Below are 14,382 nucleotides of genomic sequence, written 5' to 3'. Positions count from 1 at the left end.
TGCAATGTAGGAAAATGTATATGGATATGTATGACAGAGAAATTATCACATAAACAGCAGTATGTGACCAACCATGACAAAAACTAATAGTACCTGTTATTTATGTTATGCAGGTAGCAACATGGCTGCTTTTCTATTTCTGTGTTTGGAGTACAATATTTCTAAGAATAATGATCTTAGCGTAGTGACAACTTGGGGTGCATATCATTTCTGCAGTGGGTAACTGCAGAAGGGTAATTAAAGGTATAACTAAGAAGTCCCGTTATATTTGTGCAAAGAGTCTCAAACATTAAAAACATAAGATTACACTCATTTAAGATAAAGAGTCTTGGTAGATCTTTACATTGTGAGAAATGTGGTGTACTCATAATATCAATGTACATATAGTAACGTTATGGATACTAGGAGATGGTGTAATCTAACAGCTGACATAGCTTGTCTCCCTATGTGCAGTCAAATTTTCTTTTAATTTTTTAGAACATGGCAAATTACTGACATAAATATACAATAATAACACCTTACGTTATGGGACCCTTCCTTACATCCCACTGTTGCAAATGGATGTTACACCACGAGACGTACACAAATTTGAATACAGCGAATACAGAGAACAAAATTGTGCTGATGGAGGTTTGAACACAGTCCAACCCTTGAACACTTAACCACGACGCCGCAGCTATAAATATTCGCTGAATATTGAACTTGTTAAGCTTGGACAGCTCATTATTTCTACTTCGCTTTTTCTTAACAGTTCAGTATACCTTCTTCTTATTTTCATGCTTGATCTGGGTTCAGATTTTGACAGACTTTTCACTGGACCATCTTATCACTAAAACTGAGGGGGATGTCAGAGGGAGATTCCGTTGTTAGGTGAAGCTAGTACATAGGCTAAAAATTATTTCGACATATCTTGCTTCTCACTGGTTCACACAGTAGTATGATTTTACAGCAATTGTAAATTAGTTACATAGATGACTTCAAGATGTAACATATTTGTAAGGAGAGACCATATCAAAGAAATTCGTGTGAAACTATTACTGAACATAATAGTGCGTTGTGGTGGGTGGTGGAAAAAAACCACAATTAACATTTCAAGGTAAAGGCTAAAAATGTGAAAGTGCAACATATTTTATAGGCGCCAGAAGTATTTAATATTATTTAGATATGTTATATATAGTTTAAGTAGTGTGCAACATATAGCATGCCTGTATAACAGCATAGTTTTAAAAGTCTGTACTTACGTTATGCTATGTTTCTGTGTGCCATGTGACATGAATAAAATAAAATATAAGGGTTTTTCCAACATATGGAAGATGGTAGAGCAATCATTATCGAAAGTGCTGACGAATATTATCATATAATGTAAAGTCGCTTTCAGGCTAGTCATTTATATCATACTCTGTTACTAATTTCTCATATAAGAAAAGGCATGAAACTGCTGGTGTTAAAGGGAAGTATTAGAATACATGATTATACAGGATGAAGGAATTGTTATCTACAAATTCGAACTGCTCATTAAGAACATCACTTGCTTGACTTTTTCCTCGGCTATATACTTGTAATTTTAAAAGAATGTCTAGTTTTCCAGCTTTAGGGGAATAGCGTAAAATTTTCATGTCATGCTCTATATTAACTATACTGGGCTTGGACTCTCTTACGCGCTCACTGAAGCTAGTGGTATTATAATTTCCACTGTGCTCCGCAAACTTGTGTAAAATATCAAAGACACAAAATCTTTTGCATTTATCACATTTTAATTTATAGCCACCTATGCAGTTATACTTATTCTCATGGTCTTCTATTTTATGCCTAAGTTTGACTCTAACTTGTTGAGTTGTTGATTTTTATCCACATAACAACTTGGCATAAGGTCCAATGTAAAATGAAAACGTTGCACAACAAAAAGAGTTTTAGGTATGTAAATGTACAGTTCAACTTTTCTGTAATGCCAAACTAAATCTTTTATGTCAAATATTACGTCACAACTCATGTTATGAAACATATTCCATGTATGTGTGTTTTCTTACAGACCTGAAGATGACAGCAAGTCTGTCGAAACTGGTCGTCGTAAATAAAGAAGTGTTTTATGATATCTAAGATGTTGAATGCTTTTAGCAAGTATAACAGATCACTCCTTCAGGATTCACAAAGCAGGAAAATTCAATCAAGTTATGCCCCATCACGCACTATAGGAAACCTATATATTACAGGATACGAAACAGAAAATAAAGGAGTGTATCCTACACATTATTTTTAACAAGGTATGTACTAAACACAACGTAACGACGAATTAAACAAGAATTTACCATAAAAGTACGTTTCACACTGCGGAAAAGGTGAAAAGTAAATTAGAATTAATTTGGGTCAGATTGCTAACAACAAATCTTTACAAAAATCGTCTTGTGACTGAAGAAGTAACTAGGACAGAAAATAGTTTCTAAACCATATTACCGAGAAACAGTTTAAAGGATTCCCACGAATAATGCAGAACAAAATTAAACAGTTATCTGATCACATTACTGCCACGCATAACAAAAGGTTAGAATGGCTTTTACCTACTCTACCAAAGCATTATGATGCTCAAATAGGAACCTTTCCAACATTTGCAAGTAGAAAAGAAATATTAAAGTCAGTAGATTTTACAGACACCGAAAAAATACTTTCAGAGAAAGTTTTTCAACACAGATTATAGAATCAATGGCAAAGCAAATGAAAGAATAATAGCTGACAAAAATACCACTTAAACTGGGCTAGATAGAAAAAAGAGGTTATTACCACATCTATAAAAAGAGCACAACCATTAAATAACGAAAAAATTATAACTCGCTAAAAACACTCGATATTTAATTTTAAAAATAATAAAAAACTAAATGATACCTACATATCCACATACCTCTCCAATAGGCATTATGAGTTATTTAAAGAATAATTATTAACACATTCCGTATGTGAATGGAATGGGAACGAACACTAATAAATGTTGCAATAGCACGCATTCTCTGCCATGCATTTGAAAGTGGTTCACAGACAGATTACAGGTGTGGATTTAGATTGGATAATGTGTGGGAGGTCATATTTGCTTCTTCAAATGAACTGAAAATGTTAATCAAATAATTGAGTCAGGATTACGTTTACATTGTACAGGGCAAGATATGTGAGCAAGAAGAAGTTACAGTCATTGCACGAGATTACGCCGCAGAATTATCAGCCACATGGCTGCAGTGAATGCTGAGTAGGATCACATTACCATCGAACCTATGACACGTGCATTGCCACTTCAATTTTTATGGCGTACTCATTAAAAATATGCTTTGCAGCAATACCTTTGTTAACGATAGGTTTTGTTTTGGACCATCAAAATCCGCCTGCTTAACTAGGTTTCCCTTCCAACACACACACACACACACACACACACACACACACACACACAGAGAGAGAGAGAGAGAGAGAGAGAGAGAGAGAGAGAGAGACTCCGTCTCCGGGAATGGTACAGGGAGACAATTATCGAACTGTATGAAAGAAACGTAAATTAGCTACAAGCTACGGCAGATACACACTTTATTCAACATGTAAACGTCACTACAGGTATTTGGATATACCAGCAGATTATGACATTCGATATGCCTACCACCATTCGCGATGATGTGTCATAGACATATAGCGAGATCCTTCATGACCCACTGAAGTGCCGGAACATCGATGCTATCGACGACCTCCTCAATGGCTGTTTTCAACTCAGCAATGGTTTCAGGGTTGTTGCTGTACACCTCGTCTTTAATATAGCACCGCAAAAAGGAGTCGCATGTGCTGAAATCCGAAGGATATGGCGGCCAATCGAGGCCCATCGCAGTGGCCTCTGGGTACCCCAGAGGCAGAGCGCGGTCCCCAAGGTACTCCTCCAGGACATCAGACGCTCTCCTACTTCGGTGGGGTCGAGTTCCCTCTTGCGTGAAACACATCTCGTCTAAATCATGGTCACTTTATGTAATGGGGATGAAATCATCTTCCAAAACCTTCACGTAGCTTTCGGCAGTTACCGCACGATCAAGGAATATCGCACTGGCTACTCCGTGACAGGAAATTGCACCCGTTGAGCGTGACGAGATTTCTCGATCACGAAATGCGGATTCTCAGTTCCTCAAATGCGCCAACTTTTGCTTATTGACGAACCCATCGAAATGAAAGCGGGCTTTGTCACTAACCCGAAACATACAGCGCGTAATAATTCCAATCATGCCTCGCTGCCAACCGTGCAGTTTTAACGTCCTAACACAAACAGTTCGGAAGCTATGGCAACGTTATCTGATATCGTGATTAACTGACTGATTAATGCCTCTTAATCACATATTTTTCATGCTGATTCAGAAGGAGGGCGTAAGATAAATGCGGGAAAAATTCGCTAGGAAGTTTTCATCTGATGCTGAACCTTCCTGCTACTAATAAGAATTTATACGCTTTGCTAATCGACTACTTATCGTAATACATGAAAACAGGGGTAACACATTACAAAACAGGAAGTGTCTGAGGAGTGCGGTATGCCCTATCGGCATTGGAGAAGGGGCGGGCCCATCCAATAGTGAGCACAGAACATGTTCCCCACAAATTTGGAGCAACGGTGCTGGTTCATCTTAAGGATTGCAAGGTGTATCTGCCATCAAAATTTTCGATCATCAGTCTCACTAAACTATACTTTCTCAAAAGTGGTAGACTGTGCATAATATATCCTAGAAGAGACAAAAACACAGGCACAGTCGATTTAGAAAATTTTATTAGGTAATTTTTTGTCAGAAAATATCAGTTTCTGTTCACAAAGTACTACTCTCTATAAGACATGTTAATATTAGATCTCTGATAAGACTGACGTGATTCCTTGCTATATTCACGAGGCTGTCTCACAGAAAAGGTCATTGGTGAGTTAAAAGCCCTTATAGTAGTCACTGAGCACATAAGACAGTCGCTTCAGGGGCAGTGGTTTACTGATTCCAAGTACGGCGCTGTTATAGAAGACTACGATGTTACAAACGACAGTAAAGTTTCAGTTCCAGTACAAGTAGCTAGCAGATACCGATATTTAAAATATGTTATTTGTAATGTGCGCAGATTGCACGCAAAATACTATTCAGTACTGTTTCGATTTCGTTAACGTAGATCCAGCAGTGAAATTCTGGATGCCTACTCGAGTTAATTCAAATACGATCTCAGACCGAAAGAAATTGCTGCTTACCATAGACAATACGAAAAAAGTGTGGAAAACGATTAATAATGTGCATGAAATTCCTATATTTCAACATTATAGATTGTAACAGTTCTCTGAGAAAATTTTTATCTAAAAAAATTCTTAGCTCTTCAGTATATTGTTGGTCTTTCCCTTTCGTCCTCAGTAATCTGTTATTAAATAATAAAGTAATTATGATACAGTATTGTTCCTATCTCTGTCTGTCTCTCTCTCTCTCTCTGTTTCTCTGTCTCTCACTTTGTGTGTGTGTGTGTGTGTGTGTGTGTGTGTGTGTGTGTGTGTGTGTGTGTGACAGAGAGAGAGAGAGAGAGAGAGAGAGAGAGAGGGGGGGGGGGGAGAGAGAGAGATGAGGAGTGAGCCAGTCGGAGAAAGACATGAAATTATTACTTTGCAATAGTGGCAACACAAGAGTATAGCATTTTTTATATAAGAGATACAGATATATGTGTGTATATAAATATGCATAACTTTGATCTTCGAGTCACTTTTTAATATTATTCCAGAGGTGTGTTAATGTACACATACAGCACTGACTTCATAGAAATAATTTAAACACATATTTTACGCATGATAAATTTCGTAGAGGTCTGTACATACACTCGGATATTTCAACAGTGTTTAACATTTAACCACTAAGCATTTAATGTTCACCATTTGAAGTTCACCATTTATTGTCCATCATTTAAGATTTACTGTTGGGCATTTACCGTTTAGTGTTTACAATTAAGCGTTGTGTGTTTACCGTTAGGTGTTCAAGGTTTACTGTTTACCATACAGCATTTACAATTTAGTGTCTACCATTTAGCAGTCAGAGTTAAGGGTTCAGTATTTACCGTCTAGCATTTAGTATGTACCATTAGCATTCAGTGTTCACTGTTTGACGTTTACCACTTAGTATTTATTGCACAGTTTGTGCTGTGTAGCATTTACTGTTTGCCATAACATGCTTAATGTCTACCGTTTAGCATTTACTGAACGTTGTGTGGGGCATAAAACATAAAACTCATCAATTTCAATCATTTTGGAATTTTATTACTTCCCTGGGATTGGTAGAAAAACACAAGGAGGTATATTATAAAATACACAATCATTCTGTACGTTAGTTGTGTAATTTGCCACAATTTTTATGCTGGAAATAATGCACATCTTTGACTTCGTAGTAAACAATGAATATTTTTCACGTTCAAGTGTAGATTCCACAGATTTTACTACATCTCTGGTACAGCATTTAAACACTACACTGATGAGTTAGAAACATGAATGGTATTCGCGGGAGGGGGGTTTCAGGCACACAATCGATGTGCTTCCGTCATTACAATTGAGTGGAGATTAGGAGAGGAAGAGGCTTTACTTTTTACTTGATGAATGCATCAGAAATAACGTAATTTGCCACCGTCTTTATAGTATGGTTATTTATTGATAGAGAGGAGGGTCATGCGGTATAAACCACGCAATTCATCTCTTCCCGTCATAACGGACTTTTAATCCTGTGTTATGATTCATTAGAAATATGGACTTGGGAAGATTCGGGGAGAGGATGGGGAGATATTTTTAATTTCCCATTCATGCAAATAGGCTATGTTCTCATACTACACTGTGACGAACTGGAAAGACGAGAGAAATGAGGGGGAGTAAAATACGCACTTGTCTGTTTCCATCACCATAGACTTTTAATATAGTGATCGACATAAAGAGTACTTTGCTCTGAATGGTTGAAGATACGGAGGGGAGGGAAGAGGTGAGGAGGACAGTCTTTGTAAGTTTCCATTAACAGGATGCCTTGATTTAATACTTTCCAACGATTTCTTGGGAAATAAGTTGGTGAAGGGGGGTTGGGGAATGAAGCACAGCCGGGCTGCTCACCACACTCTGGGCCACACTGTGCTGCAGTGTTAGCGGTCCCGTGTGCCTCAGCCGTGACAGGTGCCGCAAAGCTCATCCGTTCGCAGTGTCAACAATACTGCCCTGTAGCTTACTTCTTTAGCACACCGGCTGTGCTCATCGCTACTAACTGACTACGGCTGGGTGAAACTTAAAAAAAAAAAAAAAAAAAAACTATATTTCTCACACAAAACTTTTTCGAGGCGCAGCGATACGTAGTTTCATTTCTCCCATTCAGAATTTCGTGCTACACAGTCATTGATCAGCTTTGTACATCATTTGGCCCAGCAAGCACGAACATTTCTACCGAGAGTTCGCAGATCCTGTTCTGAGTCCTTAAGAAACGCTATTCGGCCGCTGTGATCGCTAAAATTGCCACAGAAATACTGGGGCAGTTGACTTTGCGTTTTGTGAACGAACGACAAAAGATGGTACATCGTAAATATATAAAAAATTAAACTGTGATGGAACAGGAAGATTATATGATTAAAGGCGACTGTCATTTATTAGCCTTCCACCATATTAAGAATGAATGTGGAGCCGCTTATTGATTCCAGCTCCACGATGAAACAGAAAACAACAACCATTAGTGTGATGTACCAGAATTCTATATGTCATTCCATCATATACTTTATCTATTTTCATGTAGTGAGTCTCGTACGCACATTTACTCAAAGGTTTTTATACCAGTGTATTATTTTACAGTTGGACACTGTCTTTCGTAACATAATGTATGACAAACAAATATTGCGCCGTGTCTTCGCCTAGGTCGTGGTCACCGCGTAAACATAATTGCAGTAGAAACTACAAATGGCATCGTTTATGAGATAAAGAAGACATCAAGAAGCCTTGTTGATTACAGACGGTACGTCAATGGCAATTTGCAAACTTGAAGCGTGTGGTTGGCTGAGTTTAGAAGTTAAACAACAAGTTTATTTCAATCTCTCCTACTTGGCGTCTCGGTTGAATACGAGATGTGGTCCTGCAGCAAGGCATACTTATCGCTCCAGGTGACCACATACCAACACGGCAGCGATGTTCCTGCGCTTATGACGGTCCACTAAGCACAGGAAGCAGAGTTACACGTTGTTCGCTGCGGCTTCCTTTCTCCAAAAGTATGATGTGGTTCCGGAAGGCTCCTGAAAGAATCCGGTTTGTGTTGTCCATCACTGAATTACCGAGTGACTTTTTGCACACTACTTGATTTACAGGTAGCCACAATCCACAAAATTCGGTAGCGATCTTTGTCATCAGCATGCTCTAGACAGCGATCTCTATAATATATCAGCGACCCACAGTCCGGCCGCCATGAAAAGGGCAGGTCTGGACCGTGCAGTCCATTCTTCTTCGACGGCTGGTAAAAGGTGTGACGTCAGACCGGTCACTTACTGCGCCGCACTGTTTCATCGCCCTCCAGTACAGCACTGCCTTTAATGTACGGTGACCACACGTCCCGTATTTTACGGGATCGTCCCCTGTTTAGATTGAGAGTCCCTTTGGCGCCACAAAATACATATGGGACGCATGTTGTCCCGTTTTTCATTAACCGTCCCGTACATTTTGAAATACTGTGTTATTACGAAATGAGCAGCATAACCAAATGGAGAACAAATGTGGTCATACCCAAGGGACGAAGAAAACGAACTCCTTGATTAAAATAAACTGGAGGAGGTCTCTCATCTTCAACTTCCTTGCATCTCAACAGGAGTTTCCAGCTCGTTACTGAATTTCTGCTAGCCCTACCTGGCACTAACGCTACTACATAAATGGTGTTCTCGATCGCAAACACTTGACGAACCGGACAAAAGAAGAGGTTTAGTGTGGAAACTGTCAAGAAAATAACTATAAGTAAGACAGTTCCATAAAAACACGGGAGAACTGCCGGATATCAGTAACGTCCTGCCACGATACTTCGGCACAGAGTCTTCTGGTCATCTTGAGGTGATTACCACTGTAGTAATACTGCCGAGTACGCGCTGAGCTCCGCTATTTAAAGCCATACTGAGGTGACATTGCGCATGCGCTGCTCAGCGTGCGCGTTCATAACAACTCCGTGCGCTGCGCCTCGCGCCCTCCACGGTGAAAGCTTGGCGTGTCGATATCAGGTCGATTTTCATATTTATGCAGATAACTACGTCGACTGCGAAGTATCTCTATAACAGGATTCCAGGCAGAGTTTAGCTGATAACCGCTATCTCGATTGATGAGAGTCTCGTTGTCAGACAATCTTATTTCCACAGATTCACTGATAATCGAACTCCAAAAGTTTGATGTATAAGCCAAAACTTTTGTGTCATTGTAATTCGTGGAATAGTCTGTGGAAGTACAATGTTCGGCGACTGCAGACTTGGTGGTTTAGAGAAGGCGAGTATGCCGTTGGTGTTCCACAATGCGTTCCTGCACAGTTCGTGTTGTTTGCCGCATTCACACGGAATTTTGTAAACATCTGATTTACGCAGACCCTGGTCGTCATTAACGGATCCCACCAGTGATGAAATTTTGGAAGGAGGGCGAAGATAAATCTCACTTGATACTTTCGCAATATTCTGCCTATATGTGAAGAAATATTCGCAATAAATGGCAGATAAGCAATCGACCTGAAAGCCTCTGCCTCTTCCTTGTTCCGTCCTTTGTAGGTCTTCATCACTCTGCACGGCTTTAAATAGCGGAGCTCAGCGCGTACTCGCCAGTACTGTTACAGTGGTACTCACCTGAAGATGGCCAGAAGACTTTGCGCCGAAATATCGTGGTAGGACGTTACTGATATCCGGCAGTTCTCCCGTGTTTTTATGGAATAATCAGTACGCTGGGAAAGCTTTAAACATCACAGAAGTAAGATACATTTCAGGATTATTCATGTGCTGATTTTTGTAAATTTCTGCTTGAAAATGTATAAAATTCATGAATGACATACATCATCATCATCATTAGCATCATTGCTTAAGACTAATTATGCCTTTCACCGTTCAGTTTGGAGCATAACCCCCTTATAAAATTCCTCCATGATCCCCTATTCAGTGCTAACATTGGTGCCTCTTCTGATGTTAAACCTATTACTTCAAAATCATTCTTAACTGAATCCAGGTACCTTCTCCTTGGTCTGCCCCGACTCCTCCTACCCTCTTTTGCTGAACCCATGAGTCTCTTGGGTAACCTTGCTTCTCCCATGCGTGTAACAAGACCCCACCATCTAAGCCTGTTCGCCCTGACTGCTACATCTATAGAGTTCATTCCCAGTTTTTCATTGATTTCCTCATTGCGGACACCCTCCTGCCATTGTTCCCATCTACTAGTACCTGCAATCATCCTAGCTACTTTCATAATGACATACATTCTTCTGCAAAATATAAGAAAGAAACATTTTCAGAAACTATCTACTGAAGATGTTCCAGACCAATTGCGTGGACAAAATAAGTATCCTGTGTAGTTAATTTTCTACCCTAGTCAAGGACTTAGTTATATTAAAGTCATATACTGTGTTTGCATGTCGCAACAATAAAACAGTAAAGTATTTACTCGATTAGTAATGCAAGGTATTTTGTTCGATGATCTGTGTAGTTGTTCCGTAAACCAAGTAGTTTGACAAAAATCTAATATACGCAAAATGTCCATTCATTTCAGCTTTTAAGCTGTGTCCAATATATTGATTTTGGAAATGTGGTCAGCCTGTTTTGATGGTCCATCAGTGTAAGTGAGCGAGGCTGCTCAGCGGTTAACGCACTGGATTCGGAGTCGGGAGGACGAAGGTCAAAATCTCCGTCTGAGCATCTCTGTGACTTTCCTAAATTACTTAAGACACACGCTGCGATGTTACTTCTGAAACGCCGTGGCCGGTTTTGTTCCCCTGTCCTGTCCTAGTACGACCTCGCACCACATCTCCGATGACTCCATTAAACACCAATCTTCCTTGCTCGTACGATCATGAGGAAGAGAAATAACAAGTAAACCATTCAAAGTAACATATTTTTATTTCTATATGAGTCGCTAACATTTGTTAATAGCAAACAGTGGTTATGTCCCAGATTAAGAATGTAGCCCAGTTCGACAGCCAAATTCATCCACGATAGGCAGGATTGTACTAGAGATAAAAGTTTTGAAAACATCACCGGTGAAATCAGCGAACAAAATATAATCGTTGGAATAAATCCTAACAGTCTAGATCGCAAGGCACGTTTATTAGAAGTTGACCAGTCTAGATCATCACGTGATCGTATTCATACCTACAGCCATATTGATGGACAATCTCCTTGTGGAGCAGGAAGCACTGACTGACGATAGGCAATTGCTGATTGTCGTCATTCAGCGGGTCTTGCTCCACACACAGGAATCGTCCATCAATATGGCTGTGGGTCTGAAAATGGTCGTGTGATGATCGAAACAGGTCACCCTCTAATAAACGTGCCTGTCACGGTTTATTACGAAGCGCTAGTTATAGCTCTACTGGTGCCGAAACTTCTCATGCGGCATTCGACTACCTCCGTCTCTATGCTCATCTTCAGCCTCCAACATGTGTTTGTGTCCCATTGATAAACTCTGTCCTTCAAGTAGGCACATAATCAGAAATCACAAGTGTACCAACCTGGTTATCTTGTGGTCACACAATTTGGAACGATCAGCCAATGATTTTGTTTCCTTCAGATGTGTTGCTGTGCAAGCGATTGACCTCATGACCAGTGTGAGGTGGAGCTCCACCATCCACCAAAACAGTGGATTCCAAAGCACCTCTCTCTGTAGAGTGGGGATCACATGTGACTTCGTATGTCAGTAACTAGACAGAAATCTGATTTATGCAGAATATAGTAATTTGCTAAGGCTTCTTTTAACTCTTCTTAGTGGATCATACAATCAGTCGTCTATATCCATAGCGCATTTTTGTTTGAAAGAGCTAGTAAGTTTGAACTATTCAAAAACTTATCACATACAAATCTACTGAAATACTAGAATAAAGCCAAGGGTGTTTCAAGTTGCATCTTAATACTTGGATACGGAAAATTGTTGGTGGAATTGATTTTTATCACAGTCAGGTGTAATTCCAGTTGAGGTAATAACATCACCAAGAAATTTAATCTTTTCGCTGACAAATTCTGATATTTGTAACTTAGCTTTTACTTCTGCCTTTGAAAACTTGTGTTATGTCTTTTCGAGTGACTGTGTATCTTCTTCTCCCGTCTGTGTATGGTCAAGTAGTTCAGGATCCAATATTGTGCGCAGTGCAGTTACGATTACTTCTGCGCTTACATGTAAGCCAAGTGGCAGCATACACAACTGATAGCTTCCACCAACGTAAATAATGGCCGTGTGTTTCCTGTATTCTTAGGTTGGTCTTATCTCCTTGTAGGAACTTCGGAAACCAGTACTAGTGACGAATGTAATTCCAAAAAATTGTGTAATTCCTCTTCCAGTATCTATGAGTTTGTACAGGAAAGATAGTTTCGTTAATTGGCCTCACATCCTAAAACAAACGAACATTGCCCTCAGGTTTCGATACTCTAACAACGGACTCTGTGGTGCAATTGGTGGCTCCGTTATGTACCGCACAGCATGTGTTTCATTTCATTACTAGTTGCTGTTTTATTTGACAATGGAATGGAATATGTACTGTAGCAACAAATCTCTTCCGAATGGACACTGATGCGATATCGGTAAGTGGTTTTGAAACCAGGTCACTCACTAAATATGTGTACATGTTTCAGCACTAAGCTTACTAACTCAATGCGTGAGGCAACAGTGATAGAGTGAATTACTTTATTGACTCCCTGTATCATCAACTTGACCACTGTGTGAAGACGTGGTGCTCTTTTGGGTTAAATTAATTGAACTTTTATCTCTTGGCAGTACTTACGAGGTTTTACTTTTGCCTTTTTCCAGATCTGTTGGATTCTTAGGTTGTCGACGTACAACTGGCATTTACCCATGGAGAAGGTTATTACCGCGTTCTTCGCATGTAAAACGTCTGGGACCGAAATAAACTTGACTATTAGTCCATATGTGATTAAGAACAGGCATAATATCACTCAATTTCCTAACGTTACTTCTAGTAGTGCCTAGATGCTGAAATACTGTGACTTAACCCCGATAGCATCCAGAAGTCGATAGTTCTTGAGAGGGTTATTACTCAAACTGATGGAGCTAATATTTACCATTGTCCCTGTATCAGCTGCAATATTTCCTACTAGCGCATGTGCAGTAACCAGTGCAATTTCTTTGCTTTGCACATGACTTTTAAAGTGACTGATTACTAATTCTTCCCTGATATCATTATCGTCATTATAATGTAGCAGCTTAAGTGTATTTCCTACGATGCCTCCAGAACCAACCCATGGTCTGCATTTGAGGCTTAATGTAACCTTGTCTAGGTTGTTGACCCAGTGTCTGAGAAATGTGGTTCGTTTGCACTACAATTATGTTTACAGTCAGATGTCTATTCCGCCAGTCTCCTTTAACGGTAAATATATGTTCCACCGTTGACTCCTACATCTCGTGTCTATCATATTTATCGAGTGTTTAGTGTTGCTCATCAATTCCTGTAGCGGAAATACACCTACGGTTGTTTCCATTGTTGTCAAGGTTATTATGATAATTCAGCCAGTCCCCAGTTCCATACCCATAATAAGCCACAGAGCATCGAGTGTCACATCGTTTTCTTTTACTATTCCTTGGCGGGCCTGTATCTGTTTACAGCGAATTTTGCATATGAGACGGCCCCGACTGTGCCACTCAATGTACTGTGTTGTCTGTGGTGACGCAACTGTGTCTACGATGGCGAAGCTTGAGCCGCACCATCGTTCCCGTGGCTGTCCGCTCTTGACTCTTCTTGTATCAGGCCAAGGAAATCCATAAAAGTCGTCCCAGTACCTGGTCTTGTTTATATAATTTTCGGAATATTTATGGAGTCTGCCCTGTTTGCTGTTAAAGGGCTCTGTGCTAAAGACATTCGTAAGTCTCTCTTGCACAGAAATAGACAAATATTTTGCTAGAAATGCCTGCTCAAAATGAGCATAATCTTGCCAATTGTCAGGTGTTGTTGTGGCCCAAGGGATGTCTTCCTCCAGTATGAAACCTGTAAGGTAATGTATGTTCTGTTTGTCCGTAAATGACCTGGGCAGTACACATTGAAAATCCTTAATCTATACAACAGCATAAACACTTTTTCTCAGAAATGAATGTTTGAAACTGCCTGTGTTTGATTAAGCCTTCATCCAGTAGGACAGACGATAATTATGGCGTTATCCGCATACCATACAACACATCGATAGGAGACATAC

The sequence above is a fragment of the Schistocerca serialis genome, chromosome 7 (assembly GCF_023864345.2).
Source record: "Schistocerca serialis cubense isolate TAMUIC-IGC-003099 chromosome 7, iqSchSeri2.2, whole genome shotgun sequence".
Taxonomy (NCBI): domain Eukaryota; kingdom Metazoa; phylum Arthropoda; class Insecta; order Orthoptera; family Acrididae; genus Schistocerca; species Schistocerca serialis.
The sequence above is the reverse complement of the archived record's forward strand: the minus strand, read 5'-3'. Positions refer to the sequence as shown.